This window comes from Stegodyphus dumicola, chromosome 5 (assembly GCF_044657685.1).
Source record: "Stegodyphus dumicola isolate Sdum_Otavi_A_Nest chromosome 5, ASM4465768v1".
Taxonomy (NCBI): Eukaryota; Metazoa; Arthropoda; class Arachnida; order Araneae; family Eresidae; genus Stegodyphus; species Stegodyphus dumicola.
The window spans coordinates 164,294,770-164,312,486 of NC_140772.1; the positions used below are offsets into that span (position 1 = coordinate 164,294,770).

Here is a 17,717-nt window from a genome sequence, read left to right on the forward strand (position 1 = left end):
TCCAACATCATACAAACCTAAAATTGAATATTCCAACTTGTCTAAATTTGATAGTATACCATATATTTTGATAGTATACTAATACCATATAATTAAGACACAATAACACGCCGAATAAATACTAATTCAGAAGTCAAACAACAAAAATCAGCGTTAATTTACAAAATTTTCACAGGACTAGTTTCGATGGTTTTACCGAACCATCATCTTCAGCTGCAAAACCGCAAATGAACAAGATAGGAAATAATGTTCAGATAAGATAAGAAAGCCTGGACAAGAATAAGCAAGTGGCGCCATCTGTTGGCGAAACCGGAACTAAAACATAATTTCTCTAAAAGCCGAAGGCAAATTTGGATTGGAATTAGGATCGTTAACTAGAACAGAAAGATTTTTATGAATGTGAAATGCCTCTAGAAAATCCAGTTCTCCAATGGAAGATGTTTTTTGAATAATTTTGGCAGCAGAAAAATTGAAAGTGTGATTTTCGGACCAACAATGTTGAGCAACAGAAGACTTCTGTGTTTCCTTTTTTCTAACATATGCCTCATGTTCTTTGACGCGAAATTTTAAGGCTCTCTTAGTTTGGCCAATGTAAATTAAACCGCACTGGCAAGGAATCCTATAAATACCCCAGGAATTCATATCCGGAATGGGGTCCTTGAGTATAGTATATCCTTTTTTCTGCTGCCAAAATTATTCAAAAAACATCTTCCATTGGAGAACTGGATTTTCTAGAGGCATTTCACATTCATAAAAATCTTTCTGTTCTAGTTAACGATCCTAATTCCAATCCAAATTTGCCTTCGGCTTTTAGAGAAATTATGTTTTAGTTCTGGTTTCGCCAACAGATGGCGCCACTTGCTTATTCTTGTCCAGGCTTTCTTATCTTATCTGAACATTATTTCCTATCTTGTTCATTTGCGGTTTTGCAGCTGAAGATGCTGGTTCGGTAAAACCCTCGAAACTAGTCCTGTGAAAATTTTGTAAATTAACGCTGATTTTTGTTGTTTGACTTCTGAATTAGTAATACCATATATTTTGATAGTCTAAATTTGATAGTATACCATATAGCTGAGCGAGTATTTTCTACATCACGAAACATTTATTACCAGTACTCTCTTAAAAAAAGAGATTTATACTCTCGCGTTGGGTGACTTGAATACTTTGTAGTCGATTTTTAACCTAATAATCTATATTTATTGCAAGTCCACATAAATATTATAAGTTTACAAACCAAAGCATTCTTTCTTTTTGTACAGACAGATTTGAAGCAACGGATAAGACCTCAGCTAATTTATATGCTAATGTCGGTTTAATTTCTAAAATATAAGAAAGCTTATGACCTCTTAAAGATTAAACTAAATTTATTATTGTAAAAGCATAAATAATAAAAATTAATATAAATAAAAAGCCTATTATTTCCTATGCAAAATAAGTGAAATATGTTTTCTTTTCTTTTTGATCATGAAGGTTAATATGCTCGATAATTAATTTCAGTAAAGCTCAAGATGGTCCCTAATAGTCATGTTAACTTGAAACTAGCTCCAGTTAACTTAAGACTAGATCCACCGTTTCGTGGATTTAACTGCACTTATATTGATCGGGTTGAAAAAGCGTAATATATTTATTAATAGACTGATATATAAATTTCTACAGAAATAATACTTGTGTTTAAAAATATGCTCCTCTAATTTAAATTGCCTTTTAAGTTACGGTATTTATTTATTTTAGCAGATTCAGGATAATTATTATACAAGAACAGTAGTGAAAGATTGTCTATTTTAAAAAGAATATGTGACTATTAGTTCAATTTACTAAAAATTGATCGATCAGCTTATAAACTCGTATCTTCACTCTTGCATACTAATATTTTGTACATTGCGTTTTATCTATCCATGTACAAAATAAAACAGCATCAGTAGAATCTTTACGTTTTATAAAATTAGCACAGGAACATTGCACAAAATTACATATGCATATTTATATTTGGAAAAGATTGCTAAAATCTATATTTCTTTCATTTTTTAACCTCAGCCTGTACTTTAAACTACAAAATTCCTCAAAATGAAGTACAGAGTTTGTATGAGAATACTGTCAACACTATGGAAACGATGTCAACCTAAATCCAACTTTTATACGGTTACATAAAATAAAACCGCGAATTTGTAAAATATTTACTATGTTTTCGTAAATTAAATACAAAATATTCCATGTACACATACCTCAAGTACGAAATTTTTGGAGTTTTTCAGGCCGAATATATCGGCATAGATAATGTTACAATGTTTATTAACCTTTTTCAAGTTTAACATTTTTTGCCAAGATTTTGTTAGTAAATACAAAGCAAAAGTTACTTGGTTTGGCGGTTAACAGTTCTACAGTAAATAAAAGAGTACTCCTTCTTAAACTTAAGGCTCGCCTATTGAGAAACGGATTACTCATATCTCTCAGAATTCTTCATATAAATAATTAAATTTCTAATTTAACATACAAACATTTTCTTAAATAAAATTTTGCTCTGTGAACAAGAGATGAAAAGTTAAATTTTGTAACTACTGTTTATCTTAGTGTTGAAATTGCTTTAATAGCATTGGTTACTTTATTTTGAATTAGAAGAGTGCATGTCTAGGACCAATAGTTTAGAAATAAAAGTGAAATTTTTGCACACAATGATATTTTTGTTTGAAAATTTCAGTAATGTAGCTTGCTGGCATTGGCTTCAAATAGGTTTAGAAAGCACACTGTAAGATTAAATTCGCATTTAAGAGTTAAATGTAATGCTCCAGTATACTTTCATTTAAGTAGAGTACGGCCAGTACAATTTTAGTATAGATATATTTAACACAAGAGAAAGAATATGGAATTACTTATGACAAATATCATTTACAGTCATATAAAAAATTCAAAATTTGTTTCAAATTAACCCAAGAAAACTTCTAAAATAACACCGATTCCTTCTTTTTTAACTGAAAGTTAATGTACAGTCATTTCTTTACATAAAAAATTAATAAACTGAAGTCTGTTTAATCAACCTTTTTACACTAGAACCAAATTTTTCCCAGATGTTTTTGATGTCCTCACGTGATTTACATTTACAGAGATTCATAAATAATTCAAATAATTCACAAAAATATAACATTTTGCGAAAATATTTGAAACATTCTCCACACGAATTGTTTGCGCAGAATACAAGAATATACATGAAACTAATGCTTGAAAAAATGAGATTTAAATTAATTTACAAAAAATCTAAATTAAATCTAATTTACAAAAAAATAGATTTAAACTGCTGGCCTATGCATAACCGAATAAAACAGTATCCTTTCTTTTTTATAATAAAAGCAAATCAAATAACATATAAGAGGAGCTAGCATGTAAAATCAGTGGGCTCCAATGTGGGAGGTAAAGTTCTCTTAACATTGTTCTATCATAAAAATTATAATCTTCCTATATTGTTTAAAATTAAATCTCGTGAATTATTTTGTCACATTTGTTACGTGCATGTCCTTCACATTATTCTTTTTCATATATTCACAGAATATTCTTTTTCATAGTACCTTCAGAGTTACATGGGAAATAATACTACGCAAAACAAAAAAGTCAAAGGAATCATTTTCCTAAAGTACTATGCTTATATTATATTCCGCTTTATGTTTCTGAAAATAGGGAAGTATAACCTCCCGAAAATAAGGAATGCTTTACATAAATTTGTACGAATAACAATCTCTGCCGTTTTTGTGATCAAAAAAAAAAAAAAAAAAAAAAAAAATCTGAAATGTTTCAGATTTTAAATTACGTCCAAAGGGGCGTTTTTTAACATTTTGTGTGTTACCTTTCTTTATTAAATATCATGTTCCTCGCACTTAAACCATAAGATCCAGTGCAACAGCAATATCGCAAAATAGTTTTAAAACGAGCATATCTTTAGAATTTCCGATACAGAGACTCATGGTAAAAAAGGTGTAAACTTTGTATACAGATGAGGGGGGATCATATACTCTATTAATGTCCTTTTTTTCCATTTTATGCTGTTTATTTTCACTTTATACATAATTTTGTTTAAGTCTCCATTATGTCATTATCTGATAACTTACAAAAATTTAATATTGTTTTAATTTCTGTATATAATTATAGATTTTGTTTTATGCATAAATATATATGCTACTTTCCTGCCGAATTTGTGTCAATCAAAGCAGTATTTGTTGATTATTTTGCATTTTACATCTTTGTGCTTAATTTTTGGAAGTGAGTGTATATTGGCTGAGTTCATTATAATCATTTTTGGGTTTAAAAAAGAGCGTCTGTCTATTCGTTTTTGAGAATGTACTTTATAAAAATGTACAGTTTAATTGGAATCTTGATAAAGACAAGATTTCGACAAATCATCGCATGGGATCCACACTCAAGGGGCATATATTAGAACGTTAGGCCCATTGGTACGTTCTCGTTAATCAGCAGAACATCACCGTTGTTGCGTTCCTCTTATCAGCTCTTACTAATACTGTTAGCTCTTACTATAATACTGTTAGATGATGCCATTTCGTTTACTGTCTAGAACAATGAAGAGAGGAAAGGGATTTGGGGTTTTAAATTAAAATCTGTAACTCTAAAAGTAAAATGAAGTTCATATACTGCAAACCGAGTCAAAGTATTTTTACTAAAACATATAAATACAGGTAACGATAACATTCTTGCTTTGTAAATGCAAACGGTAGTCAGAATTTCCTTGACACTTTAATTTAATTCACTTAGTAATGATTATCTAAAAATATAAGTAGTAAAAAGACAAAGATTACAGTAACTGCTACACTGGCAAAAATTCGTTGACCCTTTTCTATGATTGAATGTTTTCTAATAGAAAGTACAGCCGTAAAAAAATTTACAAATAATGAAGTATATAATGGAAATTTCTTACTTGAGTTCGAATTTTATTCAAGACAAAGTATCCCCTTACTAGAATACAGTTATGTGAGGCTATGTCAAATAAGAAACTTTCCGACAGATGGCTTTTTCAAAATAGTCAAATTTCATAGCTATCCCTTTATAGACTTCTTCTTAAGAAGACATATGGAGTAATATTCTTATAAGAAGCGCATACGCATTCCTTGTTATAAGCATTGCAGAACTCAAAGCACAAATATCTCAGGCGACTGAGTTTTAACCGTGGAAAATACTTGGGCTGAATTTTTAATATAAGTAACGAAGGGTTCATGTATCAAATTCCGTAAGAACATGATAAAGAAGTTTTTACTTCATTGTACGAAGAAAAGGAAGTATTGTAATCGTTAAAATTTTGGGGTATCATATTTCAAAGAACATATCCATTTTAAACGCTATCAAATGCAATTTAACGATATTTTCGCATAACATCTGTACGTACGGACAGAATAAAGTTCTATTTCTGCCGAAAAGGACTGTAAATTGTACTTAAAATGGATGCAGAAGAGGTTTTTCTTGACGTGTATACGTATGTATGTATCTCTCATAACTTAAAAATGAGTAGCCATAGAACGTTGAAATTTTGTATATGGGACTGTTATAATATGTAGCTGTGCACATTCCTTTTTTGTTGCAATTGGCCGCCCCAAAAGTATAAAAACATATATATATATATGTGCGCGTGTATGTGTGTGTGTGTGTAATGATTTTGAATGCGCAGCCGAACGCTGGAACTCTGAACAGCTTTCGATGTCCGTCATGGCTGATAGTTAAAGCATACCGACGATGATAACAAAAACTGGATTTCTATAAATCACCAAGCTTTATTTTCGCACATAATCAAATCCTTTCCTTAGTAGATAGAATATATCTAGATAAGCATTTACAATACTTTTTATATGCACGTTATATTAACTTATAATAAGAACAAAAGAGGTTATAGCAAAATACAGATGCTTGCAAGGCGGAAGCTAGGGAAAGGAATGCCGCAGAATAATGACATAGTTATTGTGCCAAGAGTGTTTATACTAAGTTTGATGTAATTGAAGAGGCAAGCTATGATTGATTAATATTAGTTTTAGTTGCCCTTAGCATTATATAGCATAGAAAGATCTCAAATTTGGGAGAACAGATGAATTTAGGGGAAGAGCACCAAATTTAGAATGTTAATTATGAGATCACCAATTATTTTTAAAGCAGTTATTGTATTTTGTTACATCTTACACACACACACACACACACATATATATATATATATATATACCCACTCTGTTACTCGGCTCAGTGAGCTCAGTTTTTTTACTCTTAGGTGTCTCTAAATTGTGCATTTTTTTTGCTTTAAAAGTAATTGAATTACGTTGTTCTTAGAGGTTTTTATGCCTTTAGTTAATCTGCATCGAATAGATGTAGAATTATCAACAACTCAAAAGTTGTTTAAGTGGGACAAAGCCTAACGGTTCAGCTAAACTTAGTAGAACAGTGAATTAAGTTAATTTTTGCACCCTCAATGTGATTTTGCCGAGTGGGACTAAAAGTAAACTTTAGTTTTGTGCACCGAAAAATCGGTCTTCTTACCCGGTGGCCGAATTGCTTGTTTTTGGGTAGAAACTCTAATTTTAATTGTGAATTTTTTAAAATTGTTTTTGGTGATTTATGTTTTTCTATATTGTTTAAGTTTTAACAAATATATTTTTAGTGTATTTTTACCTTGCCGCGAAGTGAGAACTGAATTCACTGAATGAGAAATATATTCAAATAAAATTCGAGGAAATAAGTTTAAACGTAATGCAGCATTATATTAGCATAATTTAATCGGCCGTACAATGAAATCATGTGGTGTCCACATCAGATATTTGCCTAACCCGTACAGTAGCCAGTATCTATGAACTTTTTGTTTCTATTCTTGATGCACGGCTGGAAAATTAACCAGTATGCAATACTTCAAGGATTTTTGAAAGTGGCTTATAAATCTATAGTATAACAGGAAAACGCTAATTAAAATTATGCAGTGCTCATATTATTTCATTATCACGCAGTTTAAGGTTTACAGCAAATGTTTTAATAAAATTAATTAATTTTCTTTTCTTTTATAGTAAAACTATTAACAATAATTGGCATTATATATATATTAAATATTCATTAAAATTTCCAAATTTCATTTAAAAAGAGTGAGTGAGTGAGTGAGTGATTATGGCGCAAAACCAGAGATGATTATGACGCGCCAAACAAAAGATGAGATGATTACAATTGATGACATTAAAATTCAATAAATAAAAACAAGTAGATAAATGTACCAAATCCAGAGGATGAAGTCATATAAACACAAGTTAAAAGCACATATTAAAATTCAAGAGACAGTCTTCAAAACAAATTACATTTGGTAATAAAAGCCAATATCTTTTAAATAATAAAATAAATTAGAATTGACCTCTCTTCCGATTAAACGGTCGAGAGGTAAGTCACAGCTATTAAAATATTTCTGGCGAAGACTATTAAAACATGGACACTCAATTAAAATATGACGAACAGATAAACAAACATTACAGTTAAAACAAACAGGCTCATTTTCAGCTTTTAAAAGGTAGTTATGTGTCACTCTAGTGTGACCAATTCTGAGGCGAGTCAAAAGAACTTCCTCCTTACGATTTTTGGTTAATTCCCAGTGCTCAATTCTAGGTTTTACATGTCTTAATTTATTTTGAAGCTGAACATCCCAAAGTTGTTGCCATTTTTTTCGGATCTTTTGTTTCACAACACAACAAATGTCTGCAAAAGGGATGAGACGACTGGACAGTTCAACAGCACATTTTGCTGTGATATCTGCCAGCTCATTCCCTTTTATTCCCACATGCCCGGGAACCCAGCAGTACAGGATATCATACCCACGATTCATTAAGTTTATATGTATTTTGAGAATATCTACTATTACTGGATTTTGAGTATTAGGAAAAGCTTCTATTGATTTAAGAGCACTATACGAATCTGTATAAATTATAAACTTTTTGTAGCAGAGCCTTGAGATGTGTAAAAGACTATAATATATCGCAGTTAATTCGGATGTTAAGACAGAGAAAGCATTGTGCAAGCGTCTGCCCTCCATGTGGTCTTTAATTACATATGCCATCCCCACATGATCTTTTGACTTGGACCCATCTGTATAAACTGGAAGATAACTGCTATATTTGTTCCTGTGCTCAGCGAAGAGTTGTCTGTAAATAATCTCGTTAGTGCTTGCCTTCACATGATACTTAAAAACATCAAGAAGCTGAATCCGTGCATTTTCCCAAGGTGGGATTTCAAAATTCTGTACTGCTTGGGGGTGCATATCAGAGAGGGAAAGTTCCTCAATGACAGGGAGAACTCTTAAAAGAAATGTAGGAACACAAGATGGACGTGTTTCAAATAACGCGTTACTCACATCATCAAGTAAGCACAGCTTATTGGGATGTTCAGGTTGGGATAGTATATTAAAATATTGCAAAAGGGACAATTGTTCACGCCTCAGATAAAGTGATGGTTCATTACAGTCAACATACAGGCTCTGGACAGGAGAAGTCCTGAAGGCTCCTGAACATATCCTCAAACCTTGATGGTGAACAGGATCCAGTTTTAACAAAACAGATGACCGAGCGGATCCATAAACAACTGAGCCATAGTCCAGTCTAGAGCGGATAAGCGCTCTGTAAATGCGAAGCATGGAGCAACGCTCTGCACCCCAGGAGGTGTTCGCCAACACTTTTAACATATTTAGTGTTTTGAGACACTTCTTTCTCAGGTTTAAAACATGAGAAAGGAAAGTCAATTTCTGGTCGAACGTTACTCCTAAAAATTTTACTTCGGGCGCAACTGGAATAATTGTACCATTTAGATATAACTCAGGTTCAGGATGGAGACCTCGCTTCCTACAAAAGTGCACGCACACAGTTTTCTGTTTCGAAAAAGTAAATCCCTGTTTGTCTGACCATTCTTGGATCTTATTCAGAGCCATCTGCAATTGCCTCTCTATGTATCTCATGTCTGCTCCTCGACAGCTAATCTGTAAATCATCTACATATAGTGATCCTAAGATGGTGTGAGGAAGTTCTTTTAATACAGAATTTATTTTTAAACTGAACAGCGTTACACTAAGCACACAGCCTTGAGGCACACCCTCTTCCTGTTGAAAAACATCCGAAAAAACAGAGCCAATCCTTACTTGAAAAGTTCTAGCGTTCAAGAAATTCTGTATGAAAATTGGTAGGTTGCCGCGCAAGCCACTCTCGTGAAGATCCCGGAGTATACCGTATCTCCATGCCTTATCATAAGCTTTCTCAATGTCGAAGAATATTGAGACAAGGTGACTTCTTCTGACAAAGGCTTTTCGAATAGATGTCTCTAATAGAAGCATATTGTCTACGGTCGTTCTCCCCTGTCGAAAACCGCTCTGATAAGGCGATATAATATTATTCTTTTCCAAGAAGTAGACTAGGCGGCTGTTTACCATCTTTTCAAACAGTTTGCAAACACAACTGGTAAGGGCAATTGGCCGATAGTTCGAGGGATTCCTCGGGTCTTTCCCTGGCTTCGCAATAGGAATGACAACAGCTCTCCTCCATGCACTGGGAAATGTACGCTCCTTCCACACTCTATTGTAAAGTGTGAGAAGGGCACTCAGTGACTTATAGGACAGATGCTTTAGCATTTCATAATACACGCCATCCAGACCCGGACAAGACCTATGTGTCTGCAACAAAGCTCTCTTTAATTCAACCATAGTAAAGTCTCTATTGTACGGCTCAAAGTTGGAAGAGTTGAAAGCGATGGGATTTTTCTCAGAGCGTTGCTTGATAGAAAGAAATGCAGGTGAGTAATTTCGGCTGGAAGAAACGGCAGCAAATGTCTCACCAATTGTATTTGCAATTTCTTCTATGGAGCTAATCACTCGGCCATCTTTTTCCAGAAAGGAAAGTGAGTGGTCTTTATACATTCCGCATGCTTTTCGAACTCTTTCCCAAACCCGCTTACTAGGCGTAGAGGACGTTATTGAGGACACATATGAAATCCAGGAATCCCTCTGGCTATGCCTTCTTACTTTCCGTGCATTTGCTTTGGATCTTTTAAAAGCTATGAGGTTTCGCAGAGTAGGATATCTACGAAAAATACCCCATGCTTTTTTCTGTTTTTTCAGTGCTTCATGACAGTCGCGATTCCACCATGGTTTTGAATATTTTAGTAGTTTTCCTGATGTTCTAGGAATGGAGAGCATAGCTGCCTGAATAATAGTATTAGTAACAGCTTCAACAGCGTCATCGATATGCGCATCTTCTACCATTTCATCTGTGAGCTCTGCAATGGAAGAGAAGAGTTCCCAGTCTGCCCTGTCCAGTATGAATCGAGAGGATCTCGACATGGGGTTTGCTCCTCTTCGTGCAAGAGACACAAAAATAGGATAATGATCGCTGTTGTACAGGTCATTTCCGACACTAAAAGTGCAAAATGGCAACAGAGATGGTGAACAGATGGCAAGATCGAGAGCGTGGAATGTCCTTGAAGGCTCATGGAAGTATGTATCTTGCCCATTATTTAGGAGACAAAGGCTGTGATCTTCGATCATCTGCTCAATTTGTCTTCCTCGGCAATTTGTTTCTTTGCTACCCCAGAGTGGACTATGGCCGTTAAAATCTCCTATTATAATAAAATGCTCAGGCAGCTGCTCTATTAGATTATTTAAATCTTGCTGATAAATGTGCTCATTTGGAGGCAAATACAAAGAAACAAATGAAACAACAATATCAAAATTTATTTGAGTAGCGACAACTTGGAAGGATGTCGTCAAAGGAAGTACATTTGAGGGATAATCCAGTGAGGAGAGGAGACCTACTCCTCCACTGGCACGCTCACCTGCAAGGTTATCCTTCCTGACGAAAGAAAACCTCCGAAGTTTTGCATGGTGTTCTGGTTTCAGATTTGTTTCCTGTATTGCTAAGCACACAGGATGGTACGCATTTATTATAGATTTGATGTCAAGCAAATTTCGGTGGAAACCGCGACAGTTCCATGACACGAGGGTGGCCATTATGAATGGTTTTTGTTTTTCCTGTGCTGTTCTTTTGTTTTTCGTGGAAGTAGATGCCTGGGAAATTCCAGACCCTCTTCCACTTCCATAAAGTCTGAATCCGCAGATTCAGAAATCATGTCATCAAGAGAGCTATTGCTGCGACTTCTATTTTTATTTGATATTTTTTGTGTGGCAGTTTTCGGCTTACTTTGAATAATTGTTTCTTTCTTTTGTACTATATGAGTTGCATTTTCTTTTTTCTTGTTGGATGTAGACGGTTGGGTTTTATTTGGTAGGGTCTGTGTGCCTATTGATGTTTGGGTGGCAACTGTACGATATGATTTAACAGCACTGGCGTATGATGAATTTGGTCGAAGCTGTGTGCTCTGGACTAGTCTTCTGGCTTCGGCGTAAGAGATGTTCCTAGTAACTTTTGTAGTCTGGATTTCTTTTTCCGATTTCCATTTTGGGCACAAGCGAGAAAATGCTGGGTGGTCACCCTTGCAATTTATACACAAAGGCGCAGCGGTACAATTATCAGAATCGTGGCTAATCTGTGAGCATCGGGCGCATGTGAGGCTGCCACGACAAGACGTCTTAGAATGGCCGAAACGCTGGCATTGGAAACATCGCATAGGGTTTGGAATATAAGGTCTTACAGGAATATTTAGATATCCGGCCTTAATATTCTTAGGCAGATCAGGCGTGTTGAAGGTAAGGATCACGTGTTTCGTGTCTATCAACTTACCTTCTTTACGCATCTTGATCCGCCTTACACCGCAGACATTTTGTTCGGATAACTCAGAAGCGATCTCTTCTTCAGAAACATACAGAAGGTCGAATTCTGAGATTACACCACGACAATAGTTCAGTGACTTATGGGGTGTTACAATGACATTCGCTTGCCCAAGTTTAGTAATCTGAAGTAAAGAAGCAGACTGGGTGGCTGAGTTTGTATCAATAAGCAAGTCTCCGGAGCGGAGACGCTTTATGTTTCTCGGCTCACCAATAGAAGACTGGATGTATTTATTTATTACGAAAGGAGACATCTTATGCATTTCGCCAGAAGGACTAGAGATGACTAGGAAACGGGGACTATTGTGATGATTTTTTTTATTTGCATCTGTCCGTAATTTTTTTGCAGAATTTTCAGAACTAGGTTGAGTGACAGGTTGAGTGACTGGTTTAGTAGTAGACGTTTCAGAGCTAGGTTGAATGATTGGTTTATTAGTAGATGGTTCAGAGCTAGGTTGAGTGACTGGTTTAGCAGTATACGTTTCAGAACTAGGTTGAGTGACTGGTTTAGCTGTAGACGTTTCAGAACTAGTTTGAATGACTGGAGTTACCTCGAAATCTTTAATTAAGTAGATATGAGAAGAAGCCATAGTGAAAGAATAAAGATTCGGGTCCGACGGCCCCGCCCACCACGGAGCCCAACAAGGGAACACAGATTCCTGTGTTAGGGCTAGCCGGACCTATACGCAAACTGAAGCCCCACAGTCGGCTTTCCCGAAAGCAGGTACTCCCGAGAGCTTGACCCCAAGCCACTGACACAAGGACTAGTGACCAGCCGATTGACACCCGTGAGGACGACTAAGGTGCCTCCCGTTTAGCTGAAGCAGAGGCCAAAGTAGTGTGTTGGGGACAGTACCTCGCCCCTCAACTACCAGGACCCTCCTTTCCAGCGACACGGGTCTCCACGCACGGCAAACACGTGGGCAGTTTTCTCGCCACTCGAAGACTAGAGACAAGGGCTGTTCCAGTCTCTCGTGACGAGCCCCAAACTCCGTAGAGAGAAACCACGAGGGAGAAGAGAAGGGAAAAAGTTCCAGCAAAGAGGAGAGGAGACGGAAAAGAGGACAGATCACTGGGGCTCCAGGATCGTGACACCCGTCTCACCAAGAAGATGATCCCCTGAAGGGCTAGGGTACCCCGGGATTGCCACACCCGTACTCACAAAAGTGAGCCCCCTGAGGGATCATTTAAAAAGAAATGTACATGTTCTCTTCATTAGGTTGAACTGAAACCTAAAAAAAAATGCTTAGACGTGCATAGAGAGCTCGAAAACTAATCGTCATATACCAGATATTTCGTTTTTGAATTGTAACGCAGACAAAAGAATGATGCTATAGACACATAAAATCAGGAATACAAGAACATGGTTTACAAGGGATACAATTCTATACCTCCAAATTTAGAGATTGGTTGTATGGATTAAGGTGTTTTTAGTAAGAAAATAAGAATAATACGTACATAGTATTTTTGACGTAGCTGGTATTTTTGACAATGCACAAGTCTTTTTTTATTCTGAAATAATTCTACTTTCATTATATTATTGCATTACTTACATTCTTCCTGCAGTTGAAAATAATGTAAGTTAAAGGAAAACGTAAGTAAAGAATTTCCAAAGAATTTCTTTTATTCTATTTACTGAAGAGAAGATTCTCTTCAATAAGCACATAAAATGCAGATCGTGCTCGGAAACTTTCTCTTTTTTATCTTTTATTTAATAAGCTATGAATTTCTGTTTGAAGAAAAAAATGCAATTACATTATTTTCGCGAACACTGATAATTTTCAATATCCAACGTTTTTATGTAATTTATGTAGAAGATTATTAATCGGCTTGAAAGAAGATACTACACCACTTTAAAAAAAGTACTGTTTGTAATAGGTTCAAAGATATCTTCTATAGATATTATTTATTAAACAACTGAACACAAAAGTTCTAAAATTTATAATTTAAATTTATCATTTATCAAACATACAGTTAATACTACGCGTGTTGTCGTCATACACTAAATTACTATATATAACTTTATAAGTGAGCAATCATTGATAAGATTATCAAAAATAAAAAATTATATGGTATGATATTTGTAGGTAACGTCTTTAGATATGACTAACGCTATACTTGTTTTGTTTATTTTGCAGAAGTAAAGAAACAGCTCCATGTTTTACTTTACATTACTTAATTGTTGAGACACGCTGTTTCTTAAGTCTTAAAACTACATTTCATATATTAATAAAACCTTGTCCTGCATAACGCTTCCCAAGTGAAATATTTTAAAACGTTCTAAAAACACGTTTATTTAGAGTAAGAATGGAAAAATATATCATCATACGCATTCTTTGGTGAGCAAACTGTTTATGATGCCTTTTTTTCATAGCATTACCATTCCGCAAAAAAGAATCTAGAAAAAATATCTCTACTGTTCAAAATTAACATATGCAGTAACAAATTAAGCCATGCGAAAGTTTCTTTTGTTAAGAATGCATCATACTCACGGAGTTAAAATTTTGAAATACTCAAATAATTACATTTACATTTGTTTTTATTTTAGTATTTTAGTTTGGTTTTCTTTTAATATTAAATTTAAGCCTTTTTTGGGGGGGTATTTTTATAAAGAGTTTTTGAGAAAAGACAGAGGAATAGAAATGGGAATAAACACCATTTCAGCTTCAAATTTGTTTTAAATCTTTTTAGCACTTCGGAATCTTTGGTAGCAAATCCTCGGATGGCTAAAGGTTTTATTTTGATTGATAATCAGATTTTCTATTTTACATTTATTATATTAATAGCTATTGCTAATTATAATTTTTTTTAAGATTAAATAGAGGGTGAATCACTATGCCAAAGCTTGTTTGAATACTACTAATGTTAAAATGATGATAAAATTTTACTTATGTAATACTAAAATATTAAGGAATGCTCTTTAAGCCCTAATCATCTTAAATTTTGTTTCATTAAGATAAAAAATATATACTTCAAAGATTAATGTCCGCAGAAGGAATATAATAATTCTGTCTGTAGAAAAGTTAGAATAATACTGAATATTTTTTTTTTTGAAAAACAATTAGAAAAACACTTTTTCATGTATGTGAATTACTAACCTTAAGGAAATATTGTTACACAAAATTATAAAAAAAATCTAAATAACTGCAGATGAGAGTTCATTCCTTTGATAAATACTAATAATGATAAATGTTTAATTATTTAATACTCTTGCATTAAGAATATTTCTAAAATTCATTGTTTTATATAAGTAAAACTTGTAAGATGATAAATTTTTTAATTAATTAAGCTAATGTAAACTGAAAGAAAAACACTGCTTTTGAACTAGAATTATTTATATCATAAGTCTAAAATTTTTATCACAGATACAGCACGAAGACATAGGATGCAAAGAGAACTAAATCCATCTTATAAGGTCATCAGAGTTACACTGAATGCTAAAGGATCCCCAATGCAAAAGTTTAATGTTTACACAGAATGAGATAAACACATATGCACGTATGCGATTGATATAATGAACTTCAAACCCGTTTTTTACCTTTCTGTGATATTAAATTATGCAAACAATGCAGAAAATTAAAAAAGAACAAAATATAATACACAGTGCAGAAACAATGAAATTGTACAGTCAGATGTAAGAATATGCATATGAACTCTATGTGCACTTTGCACAGTTCATGTACTAAATATATATGTATGTATGTATAGAATGCGCATATTAAATATGTATACTTATGCATATTATATATGTATATATATATATATATATATGTGTGTGTGTGTGTGTGTGTGTGTGTGTGTTTCATTAAATTATTGCTTGAAATTATGTTCGAAATTTTGAACTATATGTGGCTTTTATGTTTTAATGATAAATTAAACTCTTAATAAATGATAAACACAGATCTAATTAAATTCACTTTTTAAGCTTCAAATAGCATAATGATCCCATCCACAACTTTTAATGCCTGATGGCTTAGATGTGACGTTTCTTCTAGTTAACGTATCTTCAAAATATCTGTACATTGTTAACGAATTTTTTTAATTTCAATTTCCGTAGTCATTCATCCCATTATTTTCCTTTTCAGAGTTCCTGTTTTGGCTTAACTTTCCAATCCTCATTTTCCACTCCGGGTATTACTTCCAGGTTTTTGCTCTCACTGAAATATCGTATTCTTTTAATTGACCATTTTTAAAAAATAGCTCGAAAAAAGGTAAAAAATTTAGAATTCTTCTACTGAAGTTTCAATTAAAACTAAAAGCAAGACTATAAAAAAAGAAAAAGGCAAGGAAAATATGATATAAAATTTCATAACTACCCATTTGTGACAATATGTCTTATCACTTTGACAGAAAGAGTAGCACACTTCGACTCAAAATAATTTACTTACATGGGGAGTATGAAGCTTGAAAAATTACTATTTTGATGCAAAGTACGCAATTCTGCAAACACGCTCTTTAGGCAATCCGACACAATCTTCAAATTTCAGTACATCAAACGACGTTATGACAGAAATGCTGTGTATTTCATATGTACAGATCAAAATAAAAGATCTTTTGCAGAAAATTCTTGAATCACCAGAAACATAAACAATTATGAGAAATGCAAAAATTTCTCAAAGTCGTTTTCTTTAATAGCTACAAAAAAACTTTGCTTTGGGAGCACAAAATATTTTCAAAAACTTAACAGACGTACAGCGAATTATCGCCGTGTCTGAAACAACTACAAAGACTTCAAAAAGTTTAAAACGAACTCTTTATTTAACAGATCTTAGAATATAAATGTATATCTTGTGTTTCACAAAATCAACATCCACTTGTGTCGATGAAACTGATTTGATTTAAATATAATTATGTAGTCAAGGACTACAGATGGAGGACAAAATAATGAGAACACCTGTGAAAAGTATGACGTATTTCACAACTGCAGTACCCCCGCGCCACCAGTATTTCACATCTGCAGTACAGCCCACCTAGTGAGCGTGAAGAGGAAGGTATCAGTCTCTCAACACCAGTCACCTACGTTGCATGCTTCGATCGAACTTTCTGTGAGAAGTTGAGATGTCAGACCTGTCAGAGTTCCAAAGAGGAATGATAGTTGAAGCACGTTTAAGTGGAGCATCGGTTACGGAAATAGCAAATCTTGTGGGATGTGCAAGGAGTATGGTATCAACCGTTATGACAGCGTACACGAAAGAGGGTAAGACGACGTCTTCAAAGCACAACAGTGGCCGAAAGTCAAAGCTGGCTGATAGGGATAGACGGGTCTTGAAGCGCATAGTAGCCCGAAAGCACAAGCAATCGTTATCCGAGATAACATCCGAAATGAACAGTCATCTCCAGGACCCCGTTTCAGCAAAAACTGTCAAAAGAGAACTTCATGCTACGAACATTCATGGCAGAGTGGCAATTCGTAAAACCTTGGTGACAGCAACTAATGCTTTCAAGCGACGCGCATTGGGCAGAGATCACAAAGGCTGGCGCCCACAGCAATGGCAACAAGTAATATGGTCAGATGAATCGTCATTCATCTTATTTCAGACGACCGAACGCGTTTATGTTTGTAAAATGCCCAAAGAAGCGTTTCGTCCAGACTGTCTCTTGCCGACTGTGAAGCATGGGGGTGGCGCCATGATAGTATGGAGTATGATATCTTGGCGCGGTCTTGGGTCACTTGTTATTCTGCATGGGAGGATCACATCCAATCACTATCTAAGCATTCTAGGGGATCATGTCCATCCTTTTGTCAAGACTGTATTCCTTTGGGGAGCGACCGCTTTTTCAAGACGATAACGCCCCTATCCACACTGCTAGGTGTATTCAAGAATGGTTCGAAGAGCATGACAATGCAATTGAACATCTCGCTTCCCCCCCCCCCGCCTCAGTCTCCGGACTTGAATATTATTGAACATTTATGGCATATTTAGAGTCATAACTTCGTTCCCGATTT

At 34.5% G+C, this 17,717-nt stretch overlaps 1 long non-coding RNA gene across 1 annotated transcript in view; it reads right to left on the reverse strand.

Annotated features, from left to right (window-relative positions):
• The window catches only part of LOC118194797 (uncharacterized), a 711,088-nt gene that overhangs the window by 1,121 nt on the left and 692,250 nt on the right, over nucleotides 1–17,717 (reverse strand). The window lies entirely within an intron of this gene.